The sequence below is a fragment of the Triplophysa rosa genome, linkage group LG24 (assembly GCF_024868665.1).
Source record: "Triplophysa rosa linkage group LG24, Trosa_1v2, whole genome shotgun sequence".
NCBI lineage: Eukaryota > Metazoa > Chordata > Actinopteri > Cypriniformes > Nemacheilidae > Triplophysa > Triplophysa rosa.
In genome coordinates, this window is record NC_079913.1 from 15,101,608 (window position 1) to 15,127,915 (window position 26,308).

Genomic DNA, 26,308 nt, shown 5'->3' on the forward strand with positions numbered 1-26,308 from the left:
AAAAGTCACCACATGTATTTAACTAAGCAAACAGGTAAGAGCCTCCCATTGGATTGGAGGTCTATAGGTTCAGTAGGTTTTGTGCCCAAAGAATGAGGTCAGCTGATTACCTGAATATACTGAATGACCAGGTTATTCCATCAATGCGTTCTTTCTTCCCTGATGGCAGGGGGTATTTTTACGGTAGTTTACTGGCAACCACAGCTGCCGGAATTTTTCTTTTCTGACATGAAATGTTTTGTGGGTCACCACCAGTGTTGGGTGTAACTAGTTACTAAGTAATTAGTTACTGTAATTTAATTACTTTCCCCTTGAAAAAGTAAAGTAAGGGATTACTCTTATTTTTCTGTAATGTAATTACAGTTACTTCTAATGTAATTAAACTAAATACTGTGTGTAATATGTGTGTGTAATAGTGGAATTGACATCAAAATTCAAAGTCTAACTTTAAAATCTGTGCTTTAATGTATACTTCTCACATTTGTAATACTTTGGTCAGTTAATAAGAGTACTTTATGTAGTTTAATATTATTTATTTGAATGAATTAAAAGAGCCGTTTCATGTCTATCCTTCAATCACTTAACTAATCAAGGTTGATGTAGGATATAGAAAGTAAATAGTAATAAGTAACTAAATACTTTTTGGAGAGAGTAATTTGTACAGTAATCTAATTACACTATTGAATATGTAATTAGTAACTAGTAATTAATTACTTTTTCAGAGTAATTTACCAAACACTGGTCACCACTATGCTGAAGAGTGGAGTCTGTGTTTAAGTCAAGGTCAGGCAATGAGGTGATGATGTTATGATGCATGTTGCTTTGTTTACAAGTGACTTTGATTTTTATTAATGATGAATTGCAAAGAAATAAAATAAGTAAATGTAATGTTTTCACTTTTATGCATTAGGTCCGTGTTTTCATTTAATAAAAAAGAAATGTTCTTAATATAAAAGACTCAAATGTAATAATTTCATACACAGCTTGAAGTTTTTGCCCTGAAGTTTTAAACTGCAAAGCTGTTAACGTGCTTTTTGCTGGCATCCACAGCTGCCGGTATTTTTCCGTAAAAACTACGGAACATTTTTCACAGCGTACATAACAGAATACACTCTACTGCTAACAATTCTTGTTCAAGTTGCATTGTGTCCTTTGATGGAGAACATTTTGAAACTGATGTTTCACAGTGTTTCTTCAGCACAAGGGGTAATATATTAGGAACATGATCATATCGTACACAACACTTTAGTGAAACTAATCTTTAATGTTGCTTCAAGAACCTCGCAGCTAAGCTCAGATGTGCAGATAACAGAAAGAGTGTTTGAGATACTGTACAAACTCAAAATCTCTTTCTCTGAGCTTCACATGACGTCCGTGGGAAATGCACAACATGTACATGGTGAAATAGTGAAGATGTTGCTGTGAACACTGTTATTTCTCCTCTTTTCAGGAACTAGCAAACGTGCGAAACTTTCCACATTTACATTTTCTGTCTCGGGTTAAAACAGAATTTCACAGAAAATGATATTCATATAGTCAACACACGTGATAACCACCACAAGAGAGCAGATGAAAACCATTGAATCAACATCACTTTTGTATTTGCAATCATTAATATTGAAAAGAATCATCGCCATTATTATGATCAGTGCTTGCTTCAGTTCTTTTTAGAGCTCAAACGTAACATCTGAATCGGACACACAAAGAGTGTTTTACATATAGGTTGTGAAGAAAGACATCACACCAGCCTCCTGATATCTTTTGTTCACTGTGTTTTACTGACGCTGATTCCATGCAAACAAGATGAGAACAGACATCTCATTTCAGTTCTGTGCATTATTACAACAGGTGGAAAATATACAAATAAGAAGGATGTAAAGTATGAAAACGCTCTCACGCCACACATCTGTTTTCTCACGCGGGCCGTACCCGCTCATCAGTCCTCAAATATGACCTGAAGTCAGGCCGGGGGAAGTCACATCACGGGCTTCCAAATCCCTCCGGAAGCATGAGACCCCCAGCGCAGAGTGGTCATCGACGCAGCGTGGACTTCTCTCAAAAGCGAACGGCTGAACAACCCGCTGACTGTAGTGCGAAAGTCTACCAGACCTGTTCTTTATAGTCATGCCTAAAATCTATAAGTTTGTTGTTTTAAATGTATATATTTATACATCAACCTCTGCTGTGTCTCTTATCATCTTGTATTCGCTGGCTGACACACATTACACATGCAAATAAGAGAACGCACACCTTGTTTCTTCTCATTTGAGTGAACAAGGATACAAATAAGAAGGATGAAAATGAGTCTTTCTAGAGAAATACCCAAATGATGGGAGGGGCTGAAGATCCGATCTGATATAATGACATATAAACACACAGAGAGAGAGAAACAGCAGCAGATTCACCAGAGAAACACACAAGACATGAAAAGTAAGAACTCTTTACATTCTCATTCCTATTCAAATCATTCTTTTCATAGGACTCTGTTTTTGTGAATTGATCTGAAAATAACTTCTAATGAAACTTTATCAAGAAACTGATTTACTGAAGAGATGCAGTAGTGATGGAAACGTTGACTTTTAACTACATTGACATTTACACATGACAGAAACTAAACAAACTTATATGTCATACTCACAGATTTATTTTATTTTAAATTTGCAAATGAATTTATGTTGGACGCCAAAATTGTGAACAAACAGAAGTTAAACATTTGAGGTTTTCAATGTGTTTCTTCCTCAGAAATGGCTCAGATTCTATATGTCAGTCTTCTTGTCATTGGTGAGTTTGTGTTTCTGGTTTTACATTTGATTTAAATGTCAGGAGAATTGACACCAGAGTTATCTGTCTGTCTATTAATAACTGTTCTATTAAAGAAAAAGAGCCATTTTGTAGTAAACAATTTATTAAATATATCCCACCCCCAAGCAAAGGTGATGTGTCCAAAAGACATCTATTCTGCGTCTTTGATGATGTTGAAAAGATGTCCCTGAGAGGCCAAAAGTGAATTGTTTTTCTACGTCTATTTCTGACATCTTCTGAATGCCTAATATTGGGGGACATCTGCACAGAGTAAAAATCACGCCCATAGCAACCAAACACATTAACCTAGCAACCGTTTAGTAGTGCTGTAGTACTCGAGTCCGGACTCGAGACGTTTTTTTATGATCTAGGACTTGTCTTGGACTCGTTGGTATTTGCACTCGGACTTGTCTCGTACTTGGCCATTGGTCTCGCCAAATGTTCTAGTCGGTCTCGACCTAGTCCAGATATATATATATATATATATATATATATTCTCCTTCAAAACAAAACATTTATGGAACATGCTTCATGTGATCCGAAAACTGTTGCCGACTCTCGACTCTAGAACGAGAGCTGCGCGTGCTCATAAGTTCTCTCTTCACACAGCAGTTCAGTTCAGTGTGTGCTGTTGTTGTACTAAATAACTCCGGTATATTGGTTCAAGTCCGCGGGACTGTCATGCACGCCAGAAAGTGAAGAACTGAATTAATCTGTGGGTAATATTAAGTGTTTACGGGAGACGCTAAACGCGAACGATTCAGCTGAACTGGTTCCACCGGTTCACTTAAAATAAAGAACCGGTTCGAATGAACGATTCGTCCGCGGCGCGAACTGAACAGCATCAATCATTCATCAGGCACGATGTCAGCGAGCAGCGGCATGATAACATTTGGTTTTACAAACCATAAAGAATTTATCGACAGTGCGCTTAAAAGGAAACTTTTTACAACAAAACTTTCTCCGAAACCTGTGGGACAACATCCAATTTTGTAAGAAACCTGCAAAGGCATCACAAAGAGAGGTAAGTTAATGCCATGTTTCAGAGTTAGCATTGCATTTGAATATTTTAGAAAGTAGTTAGGAGTTTAGAAAGTAGGGCTTCAAGATAAGATTGATCGTATTTTTATTGTCATTGCGATATGAACATGTTATTTAAGTATGGGCACCGAAGCGTGCTTTTAAAGGAGCCGTGGGGCCTCTGCTCTTTCTGGCAGCTCCTCTATCCAACACGCACGAGCACGGGCAGGCGCGCACACACGCACGCACGTACACACATGCTTGTCTGGTTTACTATCTCTGTGGGGACAGTCCATAGACGTAATGTATTTTATACTGTACAAACTGTATATTCTATCCCCTATCCCTAACCCAACCCCTAAACCTAAAGATCATAGAAAACATTTCGCATTTTTACATTTAAAAGAAATATTGTTCTGTACAATTTATAAGCTGTTTTGCCCCTGGGGACCTCAGTTTTAGTCCCCATAGTGACACGAGTCCCCATGTGTTGGTGTGTATTCAGGTTTAGGTCCCCACCGGGATATAAAAACATGAAAACACCACACTCACACTACCGTTTAGCAAGACTTATATCTCTGCTTCAGAACATCGTAGAGACATGGGGGTTGGATCATTTTATTAGTGGCTTAAAGTGTTATCACCCTAGTTCCCAGTTCCACGGTTTGCCACAAAGCACCACTCACATTTTCTACTGTAAATCTATATTAAATTATTATGCAATCTTTAATGCTTTCCAAAACTTTAGAAATGTTTTCTGTTTTTTATATATTGTGATATTAACATATTTTAATCACAGTATATTTATTGAACAAAAATGAATTAGTTTATTCATTAAAATAAACAAAAAATAGTACAAACTTTGCTAAAGTGAATGGTTTGTAAAAAAATTTGCTTAAACAGTATTAAAGACATATTATTGAATCAAATGTATTTCTATCAGTACAGTGTACCCACCTCATACACTTATAAGATGATTAAACACAATTACTCCTTAAGATTTATTTTTACACAAAATCTGTTGCTTCATAAATGTTTAATACAAACATATACGTATATTTTTTTCTTCAATCATACATTATGGGTGTAGTGAAAAGCGTATTTCTTCTTAAAGTGTGCCTTTAGCCTCGTTGTACCCTTCAACACACCGTGATAAACTTAAAAATTATATTATTATGCAGGAAAAAATGACTCGTCTTAAAGCTGAACATACAACATGAACAACGATGTAGTTACGACTAGGGTTGGGAATCGAAAATCAATTCCAATTTGGAATCAGAATCAAAAGGCTAGGAATTGGATCGGAATCGGAAGGAATAGGAATCGGATACTTGAGATTAAAATTTGAATTCCTCTTATCAATTCCTGTGTGCATATTTTCAGAAAAGTACATGCGTTGCATGATCTGCTGATATCGCAATAAAAGCCCTTATGAAAATTATTGATATTTTTTACTATAGTAAGCATAGTTTAGCTATAGAATTTGCATTAAACCACAGGAATCACAAATTAACGTCTTGGTTACGGATGTAACCTCGGTTCCCTGATGGAGGGAACGAGACGTTGTGTCGAACCGACAGAATGGGGTTTGTCTTGAGAACCTATCATCTTCTGAGTATTTAGAAAAGGCCAATGAAAATTGGCGAATGAACGGAAGGAGGCGCCACCTATGGGCGTATAGCCGCCCAGTGGCCGAAGCCCTAGCCTGAGTGACGTCCCAACCGGACCGGGGGTGGGTCACTCAGGATCTCCTCGTCCCGTCCAGACATGGAGACCAGGTTTTGCCTGGGATGCCGTAACGTGCCCCTTCCCCTGGGGAAGCTGATCGCCAGGGGGAGCGGCCAGGGGGGAGTTGTTGTCAGAGCCTCAGCTCCGAGAACCAAGTCCTGGTTAGGCCAAAGGGGCGTAACTAGTACCACTTGATGCTCCTCTTCCCTGGCCTTGCACAGGACCTGTGCAATGAGGCTCACTGGGGGGAAGCGTACTTCCGCTTGTCCCTCGGCCAGCTGTGCGCAAGGGCATCCGTACCGAGGGGACCGTCGGACAGGGAGTACCAAAGCGGGCAATGGGTGGAGTCCAGGGAGGCAACAGGACCACCTGTGCCTGGCCGAACTACACAAAACGGTGCTCATAAATATATATATATATATATTGCAAACAAGTCAATAAGCAGGCTAAATGACCATACAGGTTGATATCTAAATGTTTTACTTCAACTGTGGAATCGAAACTGGGAATCGATAAGAATCGAAATCGATAAGCAGAATCGGAATTGGAATCGATCAAATTGAAACGATTCCCAACACTAGTTACGACTGTTTCCGGATTACTGTAGTAACTCTGTCGGAGATCAATCCTTTGAACCAAGTTGGTTCAGCAATCTAGTTGATGACGCCATACAGGTGGTGGAGTAATGATGTCTACTAATAAATACGTTCAGATCAAATTAATGTCAAATTCTTGATGTAAATAACATACATTGCATTTAACGGCAACATTTGTTATTTTATTTTTGTTATCTGTTGTTTTATTTCACGATATCTCATTAATTTATAAGTCACTCCACCCAGGGATTCCCCAGGGTCCTAGAGTAGGTTCAAGCGCACTTAAAAAAAACAGTGCTTGTATTTTCTTAAGAAACTAAAAGATGTAAAATAAATGTGTATATTTTCCATTGATGGATATAGAATGCACACTGCAGTTTGCTTGTTTGCTTGCTTTGATAAAAGCTTGATGCATGTAAGTCTACATATCATAATAAAAAGGAACAATGCTTCTAACCACAGCTAGACCTGTAGTTCCAACCACACAACTTTACGATGCTGCTTGCGTTTGGTCGTTGGAGCGATTGGTTCAGGAAACACTTGAATCGTTGAACTGCTGGAACGACGGAACTTGCGGCCATAGTTGCCTAACAATGCTTTTGGGAAACACACCCCAGATCTCATTCCCCATTTGCTAACATTCGTCCAAATATCTTCCTTTGTATTTAGCAAAACAAAGAAATGTAAGGTTTAGAGCAGTGGTTCCCAAAGGGGGTGCCTTGACAACTGGCTACGGGTGCCGCCGAATCTCAGGTTTTTTCCAGTATCATTTAATAATCTTTTACATAATATATTTTAAAATATATCAAAACACCATGTCCATACGAAAATGAATACGTGAAAAAGCACTGATATATTTCATACATATGTAAAGTTTAAATATTATTTTTACCGCCACTTGGACTGTTCCCAGGACAGAATCACTCCGCTCAGCTCCGCCCACTGTACTGATGCGCGCTCATGTGGGACAGGAGTACCCAGCTATCTCAGGTTGGTTTCAGTTAGTTTGATTGCTCCCCCTGCCCCGCTGGACTGTGTTCATATTATTTTTGGGGGGTCTGAATCGTGGGTAGTTTGCGTCATCAAGCCTGCAGCAGTTTACCATGTCACTTGTTACGATGACGCAGGAGAAGGCGGCAAAAGGCATTACATTAAGTGCTTCACTTTTTAAACATTTATGTTTTTGATCCCTAGTTTTGTTTCCAAAGCTTCAGTACATACGGCACTTTCGTCTATGAATGTACTGTATATGCTCTTAAGAACGCTAAAGGCGAACAGAAATGCGATATACAGATATCTGCTTGGAGCGCGCCAGTTACCTAAAGCAGGCACATTAAAAATACCCATAACACTGTTACATGCACAGGTATTTTTGTTATGATGTTTTATTAACAAAGTTCAGGAGGAGCCGGAGAATATAATCAGCCTGACTGGTCTATCATCAGAAATCACCGCATCTACCCTATCAGCTCAAGCCAGCTCTCTTATAAATAGGAAAAACCATCCAACCTGCTTCATCTCTTCAGATCAGCATCGGTAAGTTTTGTTCGATATGTTCCGAGGAGCTCTACAACTAATAACTCGAAAAGGAGATCAGAGGGGTAAAGAGGAATTATTCTGAACTTAAGGAACAAATTCTCTTCCAGTGATCCTGCTTCAGTGTGGAAAGGACTGAAAGATATCACCAGTTACAAGACACCATCCCCCAGCACTTTGGAGAACCAACAACTAGCTGACGACTTGAACAAGTTTTATTGCCGATTTGAAAAAACACCCCACACCCGCCCTGAACACCTCTCCACACAACCATTCACACCTTCAGCAACCCCCCTCTCCCCCACACCTACAATTCAGATCACCGAAGAAGATGTGCGCCAGGTCTTCAGAAAGAACAAAATAAGGAAAGCACCAGGCCCAGACGGTGTGTCACCAGCCTGCCTATAAATATGTGCTGACCAGCTGGCCCCCATCTTCACACAGATCTTCAACAGATCACTGGAGCTGTGCGAAGTCCCCTCATGCTTCAAACGCTCCACCATCATCCCAGTCCCAAAGAAACCCAAAATTACTGGACTTAATGACTACAGACCTGTGGCTCTAACGTCTGTGGCCATGAAATCATTTAAAAGACTGGTTTTGGCCTATCTGAAGGACATCACTGGTCCCTTACTGGACCCCCTGCAGTTTGCCTACAGAGCAAACAGGTCTGTGGATGATGCTGTCAACATGGGACTGCACTTCATCCTTCAGCATCTGGACAGACCAGGGACCTATGCGAGGATCCTGTTTGTGGACTTCAGCTCCGCTTTTAACACCATCATCACGGACACCCTTCAGAATAAACTGGCACAGCTCTCCGTCCCCACCTCTGTCTGTCAGTGGATCAACAGCTTCTTGACAGACAGGCAGCAGTTAGTAAAGCTTGGTAAATTCAAATCCAACACCTGCACCATCAGCACTGGAGCTCCTCAGGGCTGTGTTCTCTCCCCACTGCTCTTCTCCCTTTACACGAATGATTGCACATCTAAAGACCCCTCTGTCAAGCTCCTGAAGTTTGCAGACGACACCACACTGATCGGCCTCATTCAGGACGGTGACGAGTCTGCTTACAGACAGGTGGTCAAGGAGCTGGCTGTCTGGTGCAGTCTTAACAACCTGGAGCTTAACACGCTTAAAACTGTGGAGATGATCGTGGACTTCAGGAGAAAGCCCCCTGTTCTCCCCAAACTCACCATCATGAACAGCACTGTGACTGCAGTGGAGTCATTCAGATTCCTGGGCACCACAATTTCTCAGGATCTGAAGTGGGACACTCACATTGACTCTATTGTTAAAAAGGCCCAGCAGAGGCTGTACTTCCTTCGCCAGCTGAGGAAGTTCAACCTGCCACAGGAGTTGCTGAAACAGTTCTACTCTGCCATCATCGAATCCATCCTCTGCACTTCTATAACTGTCTGGTTCAGCTCAGCTACCAAATCTGATCTCAGAAGACTACGGAGGGTAGTCCGGACTGCTGAGCGTATCATTGGTACAACCATCCCCACTCTCCAAGAACTGTACTCATCCAGAATGAGCAAAAGGGCTGGTAAAATCACTCTGGACCCCTCACACCCAGCACACTCCCTTTTTGAACTGTTACCGTCTGGTCGACGCTACAAAGCACTGAGCACCAGAACGACCAGACACAGGAACAGTTTCTTCCTCAATCCATCTTATGAACACTTGACATTAAACGTGGAACACACAACATTATTTGTTCACCAAATTTGCACATATCAGACCTGTACATACATAATTGTCTATATTGTATATTGTGTTTTTGCTGTTTTGTACATTGCCTATATCTATATCGTTGTATATTATTATTATTTTTTTATCATCTGTGTTCTGTCCTGTTGCTGTCTTTCTGTTGCACTGTGGAGCTTCTGTCACTATAACAAATTCCTCGTATGTGGAAACATACTTGGCCAATAAAGCTCATTCTCATTCTATTCTAATAATCACGTCTCGGACGTTTCGCCACTGCGTTGCCCATAGACACACATGCAAAACAGCAGCTTGTTTGCATTACGAGGTTCTTTTTTCTTTTCGATAAACTATTCCCAAATAAAAACCAAACTTTAAAAGGATTTCATCAACAGAGGAAGGACGTAAGATATTCAAGGGATCCTATGGATTTTAAAAGCGCTGCAACCACGCAGCAGGCCCGATCCGTAAAGCAACATTTCCACATACATCTTCCCCGCAGATTCCGTATACCCGCTGGTTTACATCGCACTCGTCACCTCGATCGTTCCCAGATGCAATTGCTGCCGGCATGCTAGCTCGCTGCTAAATGCCGGATCGTTGCAACGCTAGCTCGCTGCTAATGCTGGCTCGCTGCTAGCGCTAGCTCACTGCTAACGGGACACGAGTGTTCAGACGCCGGCACCAGTAAACACATACTAGCCAGGCTCGCAAGATTGCCGTGAATGAATGAATAATTTCAGATACTTCACAATGTATGATGTAAAAAACTGAGTTTACTAGTGTTTGAACTGCCAAACTCGCTGTTATGCAAGAAGCTGGGTGAGTACAACATTTTTATTCGAAAATGCATTTAGCTTTATACACTGTCATGCCGTCGCCACTGCTGCACTCAAGAATGGCATATTGCTGGCCAGCACGAGCGCACTTCCTCGGCGCCCGTGCTCTTCAGCGAACGTCAGCCAAACAAACGTAAGTTTCCGGAGATTAGTAACATAATTGGCACTTCCGAAAGGGATTGCTAGTTAACTAAAAAATCATCTGTATCATCCAGCAGCATACATTTTTACACAGCGTGGCATTCTCATTTACATCTTGCCCAAATAATGCATGCCGCCGTTACTTTTAAGTTACACCGGTTGCTTAACCGCAAGATATCCATCGTCTCTCGGCTGCCAACCTGAACACAACCGCATCTTGGAATCGTAACCCCAGCCAGCCGTAAACTCGCAACGATCGTTTTTAACCTTTGCAAACAGACCGTGTGCGTTCCCTGAGGTTTCAGTGACATTTATACGCTCACCAACCTTGCCATGCGAAACTAAACATCATCGCATACCTGCCAGTCATATGGGCTCTCGGGCAGTCCCCGGCCAGAAGCGAACAAGTCCCCAGACTTTTCAGTGTCAGATTCTGGCCACACAAGACGACATTTGATCACAACATGTCTAGATCAAACCCCTGCCCTCACGAGAAGGAGCCTACGGTCGTCAGGTTGCAGCAGCAGGCATCGGAAAGCCCGGGCCGCACCCCCAACCTTGCTAGCCGCCCAAGCTACATTTGCTTGCTACCACCAGGAGCCCCGCCTCACTCATACCCCTTCCCCGCCCCCGGACCTTACACAGCCACTTTATAAGCCGCTGCTAGCGCAAGCATGCCTCCGCTAGCCGCTCAAGCGGCCACCATTCCCTCCATTCTCTCTCTTCCACAGGCCCGACCGCAATTCTCATTGGCTTCAGCAACAACGATACCGGTCCCAGTCAACGCAAGGCTTTGGAACCACCTCTCGTCTCCGGCAACATCAGGACCCAAATTCTGGCAGAAGTTCAGGCTGCTGGCGCCCGATGTGGACCCCCAGCCAACACCTGTACTTCCCTATTTGGAGCTGATCTTCCAATAAACCACCCCCTGAAAAAACCTCCTATAGATGCTCTCTCAAATACATCATTCTAGCAATCTTCCCCAGGACCCTCCAATCATATTTCACCGCATGGAAAAGCTTCAGATATTTTCACCAGGTGTTCAACTTTCCTGTCCCGATTTTTCTCTCCTCACCATCACCTCATTCATCTCCTTCCTCAAAATATCAAAAAACCTTCAGGCCAGCTCAATTAAAGGTTATCTGAGCAGAGTCCATTTCTTCCACAAAATCATTTCAGTCAAGTCCACTTTGTCAATGACAAAATTTTTATTGAATAATAAAGCATTTAGTTGGTGTTGGTGGTATGGTTCTGTTCTGGGCAAACTCCACGCGCCCGTCCATGCATTATTTCCTGGACAGCACGAGGAGAGCAGCAAGTCAAAAATCCCCCCTTGGGGTAACAGAACAGAACCAATAAATACATTAAACAAAACTAGTAGCAACTGGAACCATACGACGATCACAAGGAATAAATATGACAAACTAGTAACAACTGGAACCGTAAATGGCAATCACGAGAATATAAAAATCCACAGGTAATGATAAGGTGGAGTTGGGGATGGAGGGAGGGTTAGAGTTCAGCGTGCCCCTAGCAATAGATTGGCGCAGAATGAATGGGGATTTAAATGAACCGCTATGATGCGTGTCGAATTTGGATTGGTGCACATGCCTGAACTAACGCGATGCTTGATTTGCAACTCTCCATCACCAGCCATAGCAAGCTCACAAACAGCCATGATCATCAAGGGCATCCAGAGAACCCAGCCCGCCCGTCCAGACCGCTCCCCATCTTAAGAGCAGAAGCCAGTATCGCCGCAGCGACCGCCTCCGCAGAGGCCCGTGCTTCCATCTCAAGCACAGAAGCCAGTATTGCTGCAGCGACCGCCTCCGCAGAGGCCAGTGATCCCATCTCGCGCCCTGCCACATCAGACTTCACAGCTGAAGCCAGCATCCCAGCAGCATTCACCCCAGCAGGGGCCAGTACTTCCATCATGCGCTCTACTACAGCAGACGCCCCTTCTTCAGTCGCCTCCTTCTAGAAACATTCTTACCACGAAGCCCTGCCCCAGCAGACACCCTCATTTCATCATCTTAGCCTCAACCGTCCCCGGATGAGCCCCTACCCCAGCTTCCCGCCTCTCACAATAACATCTCCCAAGGAGCCCTCGTCCTCTCGTCTTTCCCGAACGCAGGTCACCACCTCCTCAGCGCCAAGCATCGCGTTTGGGGGGGGGGGGTATGCGTACTCCAGCTGCTGTCCTACTGTATCATGCCTTTGGGGGGGGAGGGTGTGCGCTGGAGTTTAATGTTAAGTTTTCTTTACTGTCTAACACATATGTTGGGGCAAAGAAAACTAAGATCCAGTGGCATCAGTAAATGATTGTTACTTCATCATGGGTTAATCAAAACGCGCTCTGCCTTCCAAAGGTGTATAGTGAGCTGCTGTTGACGAAAAAGTTCGGGGTCACTTTTTAGGCTGTAATCCACGATACTGATATGACCACATCTGACAGCAGCATCTTGGAAGTTTGTGACAAACATTACCGCAGCTCCGTACGGTCAGTGACGTATTATAATGATGTATGTAAGTGTAGTAATGGTGTCCAATTTCTTAGGGCAATGTTTTTAGCCCTTCACCTTGCCACTCTGTTTCAAGGGGCAAGGGAAGGAGCGAGGGGTAGGTGAAGGGGTATAAAATAGAATTGGGATTGGGCCTTAGACCTCTCCAGTCCACGTGTGTAATTTTTTTTATTATGAAAGCTTTCTGTTCTGTTGTTACGTGCGCTGAGTAGGCGTGGTTTTATCTGAAGTCTCATGAGTTCTATGAGACTAGCGGCAGATTCGGTATGGCAATGAAGGATGCTGAGCGGATGCATGCAGTATCCAAAAAGATTGTCGCAGCAAAGCTGATCTGGGCATTAAATTGCTAAATGTTCAAGAGTTTTAAGCCGACAAATATTGGCGAGTGGATTAACGTTGGAGTTCGTCGTGACAACGAAGGTCGTTGGGATTACATGGTGTATGTTAAGTGCATCACTGAAAACTAAACAGATGCAACGAACATCATTGATCTAATGAACAACGTCAGTATTGTCATCGCTGTACCCTTCAGTTCTCACATGCAAGGATGAAGATTTGTCGGTATCCTATTGCAACTCTCTCTGTGATAACTAAGATCTGAAGAGGATCACTTTCTGTCTACTTCTACTCCTCTGCTCTGTCATATGGATGCTACCCTGAAACTATTGGGACTGTAATTACCATACAAACTATCTTTACTGCAATTACCTCAGTGTCAGATCTCACATACTTGTATTTGATTTCATTGGTATTGTTGATTGTGGCTGTTATCTGCGCAGGCCTACGCACATGTGTACATTTGTTATCTGTTTATTTCATTGCATGTTCATTAATATACTATACAATGATACGTCATTAAATAACGAATGATTACTTGGAAACCTCTGACTCTGGTTATTCACTGTCTTCCTGGGCTCTGGACAACAGCTGGGTTTTCTGCCCTTTAAGGTGATTGGTACCCTATCAGAAATTAGTGCATTTTATAGTCTTTCATACGTGCCTTCCCACCCTGAATGTTTTGGATGTCTCCCTAAATAACACATAAACAAGTGAATGAGTTAAATCAGGTTGAGTTGAGGCATCAATCATCACTTCATTATCTCATGAATGATGAACACCTGCTGTTAACAAACACAATCACTGAAATAAACCATGAACAATAAGAAGTCACCCTGATAGTGGTTCCTTTAGATGAGCTCTTGACTCTTTCTTATGTTAAAGTATGTTCTGTTGATTATCTCATCATATGAAAACAGTGAAGAGTTGCTCACTGCACAGCTCTGATCTGTCTGCTTTACAACAGCACATGCATTGATACAGAAAGAAATCTAACACAGGGGTCAAGGGTCAAGAGCCCAACTAAAGCAAACACTGATCTCTCTGCTTTACAACAGCACATGCATTGATACAGTCAGAAATCTAACACAGGGGTCAAGGGTCAAGAGCCCAACTAAAGCAAACACTGATCTCCATGATGGTGACGTCATTTGAACCAATAAAACATCAACATCTGATCCTCTGTGATTCTCAATAACAGCAGGTGTTCATCACTAATGCTCAATCATCATTTCATTACTCACTTAATTATCTCATTCACTTTAACTCTTTGAGGACTTGGATGTGACTTGAGACTTGCTTGTGACTTGAAAGGAATGACTTGGTTCCTCCTCTGGTGAAATCAGCTCATGGGTTCATGGGTGAAACAAAAATATGGCAGGACTTTTACTCTTTGGCCCCTGGACTATACACCTCTGCAAATAATATGAATAAAAGTGAATAATAATATAAATGAATGAATACATATGATAAATGAAATAGAATAATAAAATGAAATAAAACAAGAAACAACTGTATGTTTCTATCCTGATCTATCGGGACAAACAATTTGACATTTAACAAACAAGGGCTTTGAAATGTCACCAGGATTGATGTTTGTGATTTCAATGTTCAGGTCTAAGTGCACGATGCAGAATTACTATTGCTGATGGTGGAATATAGATGAGAATAGAATTGAATAGATTAGAGATTGACATCAAACAGCACAGAATATATTGCAGACTGAAACAATTTTAAATTGGGTAAATAATCAATCATTGAGCCAGCTCAGAAATCTTACTGCATGATATTGAGTGAATGTGTTGGAATAAAAACTCTCTCTTTCAGCTCTCTGTTCATTATCTGAAGGCATTCAGCACCGCTATCACTATATAAACATGATGAAGACCTGGACTGAAGCTCAGAGATACTGCAGAGAGAACTACACAGATCTGGCCACAGTCCACAACATCAATGACATGAACGAGCTGAAGAACACTGTGAATAACAGACAGGTGATTGTCTGGATTGGACTGAAGAGAACAGGTGGTTATCAATGGAAGTGGTCTCTGGGTGGTCCTGTGAAGTATCTGAACTGGGAAACTGAACCATCAGATCACACAAATAATTGTGCTGTTATGAGAAATGGAGCATGGCATCAGCAGGACTGTGGTGTGGCGTCACAGTTCATCTGCTACAATGGTGAGTGACAGCAAACCTTCACTTCACAAAACACGATCATGAGACAACAATAATAAACATCCCAGTTAAGACCAGTCTTATTTCGTAAACTAAAACTAAGAAAAAAACGATTGATAAAAAAATAATTTCGTAAACTGAAATAAAATAAAAAAATGTAAATAAATAAACAAACTAAAATGAAACAAAACTAACGACAGTTGCTTAAAAACGAACAAAAATAAAATAATAATTATCAAAAATAAATAATAGTGTTCATAAATAATGAGGTCTTTTCCCATTGTGGATAATTCTGGCTTGACTGTAGCAGCAGCTGTTCTATACTAGAGATAACGCGTTACGGTCATTTGTGTGAAGGAGAAAACAGCAGGATGCCTGCCTAGTCGAAGACGACAGAGCAAAATTTTGGATAATTTCGGGTTTTCGACTGAAACTGGAAAAAGCAAATGTATTGTCTTGGTGCAAATTAAGATTTGTGGTGTTAAAATAAGGGGAGAAAATCGAACAAACCTGAACGTACATTTGCAATCGAATCACCGCGTGGAGTACAAAAACTTTATGATAAAAGGTTCTGAACGGAGATGTAATAAAAACGATGATGCTAATGGTGTTGCTAGCGGCTCGCAGTCCCGGTGTGAGAAGCAGCTGACTCTGTCATCGTGTAAATTTGTTCATATTCATATATACACACGCCCACACACACACACACACTGGATTATATCAAAGACTGTATTGTTGTACATTTGATGATTTTGAAAATATTTTCTTTTCTCTGTTTTTGTTAAGGTTATACTGACAAGATTAGATTCACAAGCTTACATTAAAGCTTTCATTTGGAAATTTGTCTCTTGTAACTCTGTTGCACTATAATTACTAAAACTGAAACTAAAATATATAACAACTAAATAGAAAATTGTTTACATAATAAAAACTAAATTAAAACTTAAAATTCAAGAAAAAAACTAACTAAAACTAAACTGAAATTTGTGGCAAATTTGAAAACGATATTAAAATAAAACTAATTTTAAAATGCAGAACTAAAATAACCCTGGTTAAGACACACAACACGTGTGGTCAGATGAACAGGGTTGGACACCTCAGATTAAAGCAAACATTCACAAACAGTCAATGTAACACAGTATCATCACTACATGTAATTCACTTCTCATCTCTGACTTCAGGTGTTTCAAAGGATTTCATCATCTGTGAATCACAGACTTTCCTTCTCAGCTGTGGTGAGTTCTCTGAGTTTCATGCGTTACATGTCCGCTGCTTTAAAGGCCACAGAACACGATGAGAAAATAAAGATTTGTCAAACACATTTGTCTGTAATGTGACTTTTATCAACAGACCAGGGAACCATTAAAGTCCTTTCAGCCAATTATGGGCGCACAGACGGACAGACCTGCTCTGCTGGAAGACCAGATGACCAGATATCAAATGTTCAGTGCACTCTGAGTACATCTCTAAGTGTGGTGGCCACTCTGTAAGAACAAAAAACATTATTAAAGAGCTATCAGATATTATCAGACAATATTTAATATATATATATTTAATATATTACGTTTTTTTTGCATTTATGTCACAGGTGTGATGGAAAAACGAGTTGTTCTTTGAACTCTGCAGTTTTCACTGATCCTTGTGGTGGAACTTACAAATACCTGAATGTGTCTTATGAGTGTGTCGCAGCACCACCAAGTGAGTTTTACACCAAACTGACACCAAACCCTTGCAAAACAGTATACAGGAGTAAAGTTTAAGTGTATTTTAAGTGTGATTTATTTATTTATTAAGTATATAATTTACAGTCTGCTAGTAGTGTACACCCTGTAGGTGTACTATTGTAATACTGCTGGAGACAAAAACTGGCCCTCTTCTAAGTTTATGAAAGTATACTTTTAAGTGTAGTCTAAGTTTAAGTCTGGGGTTTTTAACTCCAGTCCTCAGGTCTCCCCGCACAGAATGATTTGGATGTCTCCATATTGAATAAGTGAATGAGTCAAATCAGATTCAGTCAATGAGATAATGAAGTGGAGATTGAGTCATTCACAAACACTGAAGAAAACATGAACAATAAGAACAAAACCCCTAATCGTGTTTAGTGTTTCCTTCAGTGGACCTCTTGACTCTTGTTCTCTTATATTAATGTTTTTTTGGTTAGCTGGGATTGTTTGTTTTATTGTAATTGGAGTCAGTTTGTGTTGATGATAAGCTGTAAGTAGCATGCTGTTTTCAGAACTTTTTGTACGTGTTTAAGGACCTGTGACATCACTCCCCCACTTTCATATTTATATTTACATTTAGTCATTTAGCAGACGCTTTTATCCAAAGCGATTTACACATGAGGTAAACAATGGAAGCAATTGGAATAGCATAAGGACAACAAAAAGCACAAGTGCAATCAAAAACCTAGTCTCATTATAGCCTACCACAGTATAAAGAGCTAAGTCAGAACCAGTCGGTCAGGTGTTGACAGAAGAGATGTGTTTTCAGACGATTCTTAAAGATGGCTACAGTTACAAGTTATCTGCTTTTGGCGTCTGACCGAGGTTGTATCTCCTTATTGATGCTGCTAGACCTTAGTGCTGCATTCGACACCATTGACCACAGCACACTCCTACATAGACTCGAAAATTACGTCGGCATTAAAGGAATAGCTTTGAAATGGTTTAAATCTTATTTATCCGACCGTTTTAAATTTGTAGCAATAAACAATGAGGTGTCACACAAATCGCAAGTCCAGTACGGTGTACCACAGGGCTCAGTCTTAGGGCCTCTGCTCTTCGCATTATACATGCTACATCTAGGAGATATAATAAAGCGACACGGAGTTAGCTTTCACTATTATGCTGATGATACTCAACTTTATATTTCCTCGAAGCCTCATGAAACACAGCAGTTCCATCGAATAATGAAATGCATAGAATGAGTAACAACTTTTTATTACTGAACTCAGACAAAACAGAAGTGTTACTTATTGGACCGAAAACCGCCATATGTAACAACCAAGAATACTGCTTAACTATTGACGGATATTCCATAAAACCTTCGTCGTCAGAAAAGATTCTTGGCATTTATTCGATAGTACTTTGTTATTTGACAACCATGTCGCCAACACCTGTAAAATTGCGTTTTTCCATCTTAAGAATATATCTAAACTACGTCATATGCTGTCAATGTCAGATGCAGATAAGTTAATTCATGCATTCATGACATCAAAACTAGATTACTGTAATGCACTGTTAGGTGGTTGCCCTGCAGGCTTATTACAAAAACTCCAACTGGTCCAAAATGCAGCAGCTCCAGTTCTTACACGTACAAAAAAGTATGAACATATTAGCCCGGTTCAGTCAACCTTGCACTGGTTACCTATAAAGCATCGCATTAACTTTAAAATCTTGCTTATTACCTATAAAGCCCTACATGGTTTAGCTCCTCAGTACTTGAATGAACTCCTTTTGTATTACAGTCCTTCACGTGCATTACGCTCTCAGGTGTTCTGTCAGTTGGTAATCAGAGTTGGTAAGTCCAGGGGCCAAAGAGTACAAGTCCTGCCATATTTTTGTTTCACCCATGAACCCATGAGCTGATTTCACCAGAGGAGGAACCAAGTCATTCCTTTCAAGTCACAAGCAAGTCTCAAGTCAAATCCCAAGTCCTCAAAGAGTTAAAGTTAATGAGGTAATTAAGTGAGTAATTAAATGATGATTGAGCATTAGTGATGAACACCTGCTGTTATTGAGAATCACAGAGGATCAGATGTTGATGTTTTATTGGTTCAAATGACGTCACCATCATGGAGATCAGTGTTTGCTTTAGTTGGGCTCTTGACCCTTGATCCCTGTGATAGATTTCTCTCTAAAAAAATATGGCAGGACTTTTACTCTTTGGCCCCTGGACTTCTCACCTCTGTTGGTAATACCTAGAATTTCAAAATCAATCCGTTTTCTATCTAGCGCCTAAACTTTGGAATAGTCTTCCCTGCACTGTCCGGGAGGCAGACACACTCTGTCAGTTTAAATCTAGACTAAAGACGCATCTTTTAGACTAACACATGAAACCAACACGAGAACAAACGCGACTTCAACACGTCACACGGCGGCAGTAAACAAAGCAACAAAACTGCGTTTTAACTCAATAAGAAAAGATTAATCAATTACACGTATGTATGGAGCGATTTTAGTCTCATTAATTATTCACGCGTAAAACAAGATACACACATGCGTAAACAGTTTCACATGAACAAAACCTCATTTGCGTGCACAAAGTATAAATATACATTTACAAAAAGCAATTCACGTGCGTAAAACAAAACTATTTTCTCATAAAGTACGTTTCGCAAACATACGACTGTGCACAAATATTTTGAAAGTTTAAAATGTACAGGTTTATCGTGTTATGTGAATGTGCAAATCGTCACTCACATGTGAATTGGCTTGGATGTGTGTGTGTGTGTTTTGAGACTCTCCTGGCAGCGCAACCCCACCCACGTGGGTTGTCGTACTGTTTAGCCAATCAGATTCAAACTTACCATTCAACCAATCATAAACGCGGAGAGCACAGGACTCAAGGAAAACGGCTCTGCGCACCTTTTTGCGCAGCTACAAATGTATGCGCCCATACAAAATGATGTTTCCAAGTACTAGTTATTTATTGTCCTTTTTTTATTGTTCATTTAAAACATACAATGTATGGACATACAAACATGAACATATCTCATCAGATATGTTCCCCAGACGGATTTTAGCAGTTCAGTGGAAGTGACTGCTGGTTGTGTAGTTTTTAAGTGGTCATGTTCACTCACTATTTCATACTTTTCTCCTACAAAATAAATTAATAAAACAGATTTATTGCATGGCTGTATTATGTTTTAATACAGCATCACAGCTCAGAGAGTAGATTAGCGAAACTGTACAAACGAGCCTTTAGTGCTAACATTAGAGCTCCTTGAGTCCTGTGCTCTCCACGATTATGATAGGTTGAATGGTAAGGTTGAATCTGATTGGCTAAACAGTACGACAACCCACGTTGGAGGGGTTGCGCTGCCAGGAGAGTCTCAAAACACACACACACACATCCAAGGCAATTCACACATGAGTGACGATTTGCACATTCACATAACACGATAAATGTGTACATTTTAAACTTTCGAAATATTTGTGCACAGTCGTATGTTTGCGAAACGTACTTTATGAGAAAATAGTTTTGTTTTACGCAAGTGAATTGCTTTTTGTAAATGTATATTTATACTTTGTGCACGTAAATTAGGTTTTGTTCATGTGAAACTGTTTACGCATGTGTGTATCTTGTTTTACGCGTAAATAATTAATGAGACTAAAATCACTCCATACGTACGCACTTCAGTTGAATCTTCAGCTGCAACAAAATGCTTCTCCCACTTTTTGCTTGGCACCTGAACAAGTTAAGCATTTATCAAGACTTTTAGAAGAAATAAGTTTCTGTAGATTGACATCTGAACTGTAAGTCAGAATCAGAATCAGAATCAGAAGAGCTTTATTGCCAAGTGTGCTTGCACACACAAGGAATTTTCTTTGGTGTTGGAAGCTTCTAGTACAGACATTCAACACAATGACAATACAATATAATATGATTTACAGTCTAAAAGATTCTACAAGTGTTGTAATGCATAAAAAATCATGAGACTTGAATCTTTATTTTCTTCAACAGACAGCAGTAAAGCATACATCATTGATACTTCTAGTACAACATGGAGAGACGCTCAGAGTTTCTGCAGACAGCATCATACTGATCTGATCAATGTGAGGAACCAGACTGACAATCAACTGATCCAGAACATCATTAATGATCCTCAGAGATCTGTCTGGATTGGTCTGTTCAGAGACTCGTGGGAGTGGTCAGATAACACTGACTCCGCCTTCAGATACTGGAAGTCTGGTCAACCTGATAATTATGGTGGTTATGAAGATTGTACAGTGGTCGGTATGGCTGTTGAGGGGAAATGGATTGACGTACCTTGCAGTGGCTCTTACACTTTTGTGTGTCATGAAGGTGAGTTAATAAAAGTCAATGTGTGACGACAGAAGTTTCTTCATGATGAAACTGATCTCAGTTCAGTCACAGTGTTTGTGTTGATTGTGTGTTCAGATGAGCTGATATTGATCCAGAAGAATCTGAGCTGGACTGAAGCTGTGACATACTGCAGAGAGAATCATGTGGATCTGGTATCAGTGGATTCACAGGAGATTCAGCTCATGGTGACTGAAGTTCTTCATCAGGACTAGACTGCTGAGGTGTGGCTGGGGTTACATCACTCCTGCTCTGTGGGCATCTGGTTCTGGGTGAATGGAGAGGTCGTGTGTTATCAGAATTGGGCTCCGGGGAATGAAACAGCAGTGGACGACTGTGAGCGTGAAGTGAGATCTGGAGCGGTTCAGTCTGGAGGAGATCATCTCTGGATCAGCCTTCCTGGATCTCACAAACTCAACTTCATCTGCAGAAGAAAGGAGAAATAAAGATACTTTTTTGTTCCTTTGTTAACTTTCTGGTTTTGTTATTTGGCATTAGGGAGTATTTAAATGTCAGGGATCAGGGACTATTTTTTAGAGGAAGGAAGGCTTAAAGTTATTTTATTTCAGGAAATTTGCATTTATTAAATCGTTGGGCTTTAATAATGTTATTGTAATAATGTACTTGAGGCTAGTGCTTTATCGTTAATAAATCATGACTGAAAGCGGTTTTCTGCTTCACGTAGCAACTTAAATGATTCCTTAAGATTCTTCTGTACTTGAGGTGAAATCTGGTGAAGGTTGACTTTCATTCTTTATGTGTTGGATTCATGTAATAGTGATGGATCAGTTTAAATAAACTCTGATCTACAGTATTTTCTCTCCTGACTTTTCACTCCATCTGCAATCGTCACAGTTATTAAAAATGTTTAGATTTATTACATGAAAGTGGCAGCCTATTGATGCAGTCTAAATTTGGCACTTTAAGCTGAAATTAACTGAAATAATGACATTTTATTCACATTATGAATGCTCAGATGAAAACATTCTGCTTCCACCAGCCAGCACAGTCATGTGTATGATCACCATAGTTGAGATTCATACACCGATTCTTCATTTCTAACTGATTCAGAAAAGTAACAATTTTGTGAAAATATTTTATCCTGTTAGTCATCCATAACACTGCTTTATACTCTTTAAGCTGTATCATAACTGCACGTTCACATATTAATAACATATCACACTCATAAGTAATTTACATTCCATTGTAATGAAATAACGATCATTTTCTGATGTCACTGGATTTTAGCTTTCTTTGCCACAACATATGTTAAGAAAACTCAACATTAAACTCAAGAGTCAAGAGCCCAACTAAAGCAAACACTGATCACAATAATGGTGATTTGTTTCAACATTAATTGCAGGTGCAAAAGTGATATTGATTCAATGCAATTAACATTAACCAATCAGCTATTTGTTTACATTGAATCAATGATTGCTTGCTGTCTGGGTATCCATGTGGAAAGGTACAATATGTGTACCTTTGAGGGTACTGCCCCAGTGACAACCATTGTACCCCTAAAGATACAAATCTGCCACATTTTTTTTGACAGTGTATATCAGGACTTGTGTATGTAGTCCCATAGACACCAATTCATTACTGTGTCTCTCATATGTGTGTAACACCATCATGGTGTACAAGGACATGGTTTGGTATATCAGGACTTGTGTATGTAGTCCCATAGACACCAAACACCAATTCATTACTAGGGATGGGTACAGCGAATCTGTACTTTTTTGGACCGGTACATAATTGGGTCGATACCAGAGTATCGATAAGCTTCATGACAAACGATACTGTTATCGATACTTGCGTTGTTTTATCTCTGTGTATTCGGGTGTTAAATGATGTTTAATTAACAAAGTTCGGGAGGAACCTAAGCATATAATCAGCCCAGCCGGTAAACCATCAGCAATCACCGCTTCTACCTATCAGCTCAAGCAAGCTATCTCATCACAATCAGCCCGGCTGGTCCACCATCAGCAATCACCGCATCTACCCTATCAGCTCAAGCAAGCTCTCCCATGAATAGACAAACCATCTTACCGCTGCATCTCGCCAGATAAACATCGATAAGTTTCGTTCGATGCTACGTCCGAGGATCTTTACAAGTAATAATCATTTCTCGGACGTTTCGCAACAGCATTGCTCATAGACGCACATGCAAAACAGCAGCTTGTTTGCATTACATGGTTATTTTTGCTTTTGATAAACTATTCCTAAACGAAATCCAAACTCTAAAAGGATTTCATCAACTCAGGAAGGACACAACGTATTCAAAGGATCCTATGGATTTTAAAAGCGCTGCAGCCAAGCAGCAGGCCTGATCCGTAAAGCAACATTTCCACATACATCTTCCCCCGCAGGTTCGAGAAGTGATTCCGTAACCCCGCTGGTTTACGTCGCGCTCGTCACCATGTTCGTTCCCAGATGCAATTGCTGCCGGCACACTAGCTTGCTGCTAACACCAGCTCTTTGCTAGTGCTAGCTTACTGCTAACGGGAAACGAGTGTTCGGATGCCGGCACCAGTAAACATACGCTAGTTAGGATCGCAAGATTGCCGTATTTCGACCCAATCCAATAACGATATGCCAATCCAACACGTTAACGTTTCAATGGCTGTACACTTATCTTCTGCCAAGAGAAACAATCATCTTGGGTGAAACAATTCATTCTGTCGTTCCAGGCAGTCACTCTAATCAACCCCAATTCCATGACTCATTTCCGATACTTCACAATGTATGATGTAAAAACTAAGTTTACTAGTGTTTGAACCGCCAAACTCGCTGTTACGCAAGAAGCTGGGTGAGTACAATCTTTTTACTTAAAAACACTAGCTTTATCCACTGTCATGTCGTTGCCACTGCTGCACTCAAAAACGGCATATCGCTGGCTAGCAAGGGTGCACTTCTTCGGCACCCGTGCTGTTCAGCGAACGTCAGTCAAACACACGTAAATTTCCGGAGATTAGTAACATAATCGGCACTTCCGAAAGGGATTGCTGTCTGTATCATCCAGCGGGATATGTTTCTACACAGCGTGCCGTTCTCATTTACATCTTGCCCAAATAATGCACGCCGCTGTTTCCTTCAAGTTACACGATCGGCGGCACGCATCAGTATATTTACCGGTTGCTTAACCACAAGATCTCCATCGTCTCTTGTCTGACAACCTGAACACAACCGCATCTTGGAATCGTACCCCAGCCACTATGTTAACTCCAAAATTAATCTCTTTCGACCCATACACAGCGCACAGCAATTTGAAGATATAACAGCAAATTTAATTGAGAACGTTTGGGTGACGCTAACATGCTCACTCTCCACGTCTCACTGCTCACGCATAAAGCTAAGCAACATGCACACACTGGAATAACTCTGCAAGCACAGGTATCACCTACACAAGACTTTATCACTATCGACGTAAACTTGCAATGATCGTTTTTACCTTTGAAACCTCAGTGAACGCACAAGGTCTGTTTGCAGTGACATTTATACGCTCACAAACCTCGCCATGCGAAACTAAACATCATTGCATACCTGCCAGTCATATCTGCTCAGACTTTTCAGTATCAGATTCCGGCTACATAAGACGACATTCGACCACAACATGTCCAGATCAAACCCCTGCTCCTGCCCTCACGAGAAAGAGCCTACAATCGTCAGGTTACAGCAGCAGGCCATCGACAGGACTGGGCCACGCCCCAAACCTTGCTGCTGCTAGCACCTGACTGCTTCTTTACCCAGATGAGCCCATCACCTCAACCTTCCCAGCGCCATGCCGGCCCACACCGCCTCAAGCCACCTCATCAGTGCAAGCACACCTCAAACAGCGGCACAGACCCATCCTTAGCCTTCACCTTCCTCCCCTCTCTTCCTCAAGCCAGCCCTCCCTTCACATATCTCCGATGATATCCCACCAAACGCCATGGCTCCGGTCTACTGTGGTCGTTTTCCTGTCAACTATGAAGAATCAGTCTCACAATTGTAGGTTCCTTTGCCAAAAGATAGACTTTATTATCATCGACAACAAGCCAAGTTGGTCTATAGAGCAACTAAAGACCTTGTCTCAAAACCCATGCATAAATACAGTTCGTTGTTACCTCCCATATGTTACTTTTAGAATGCCTGTCACCTGACATGTGATGTTGTTGAATTCTCAGCACCATATGTATTTTGCCACACCCATGTTTTTGCATGGGTAAAGGCTTAATTTCATCATTGTTGTAGTAACGTCATTTAAAATAAATCAAAACATCATAAACCAAAACAAAACAAAATAAAATACAGTTTCAGACTTTTTCAAAACTCATCATTTTCATTCTCTTCTTCTGAGGTACTTTCCTCTTTATATAAAGTTTGTACAACCCAGTTTAGATCCAATTTGTAATTTCCCACTTGAATTACTTTTTCATCTTGATATTTCAACATTTCCATCTGCTTAACTGTTGCTTTGATAATTAGAGACTTCAAAATAGGAAGTACACAACAAAATAATAAACCTCCTATTAATGTTGCAACCCCCAATAGTATGCCTAATTTAATAAACCAAGCTCCCCATTTTCCCAATTTCAAATCAAAGCAATCCCACATTTGGTTATCTCTTCCAGCATTAGTTGCAGTTTCTATCCTTAACCTTTTTATTTTATTCACCGCTTCAGTCAATACCTCTTCTGGTGACGTGTTATTAGGTATGTAAGTACAACATTGGTCTCCAAACAGTACACGTCCCCTCCTTTGTCAGCTAACAACCAATTAAGGGCTTGCCGGTTTTGCCATGTTATTCTACCTGTAGCATCAACTTGTTCTCCCAGGGCTGTTAAAGCATCATCAGTATAGTTAATAAACCTTT

General features: G+C 40.8%; 1 pseudogene; it reads left to right on the forward strand.

The window, feature by feature from the left end:
* Positions 1-2,388: 2,388 nt before the first annotated feature.
* Positions 2,389-22,283, forward strand: LOC130547725 (macrophage mannose receptor 1-like; annotated as a pseudogene).
* Positions 22,284-26,308: the final 4,025 nt, after the last annotated feature.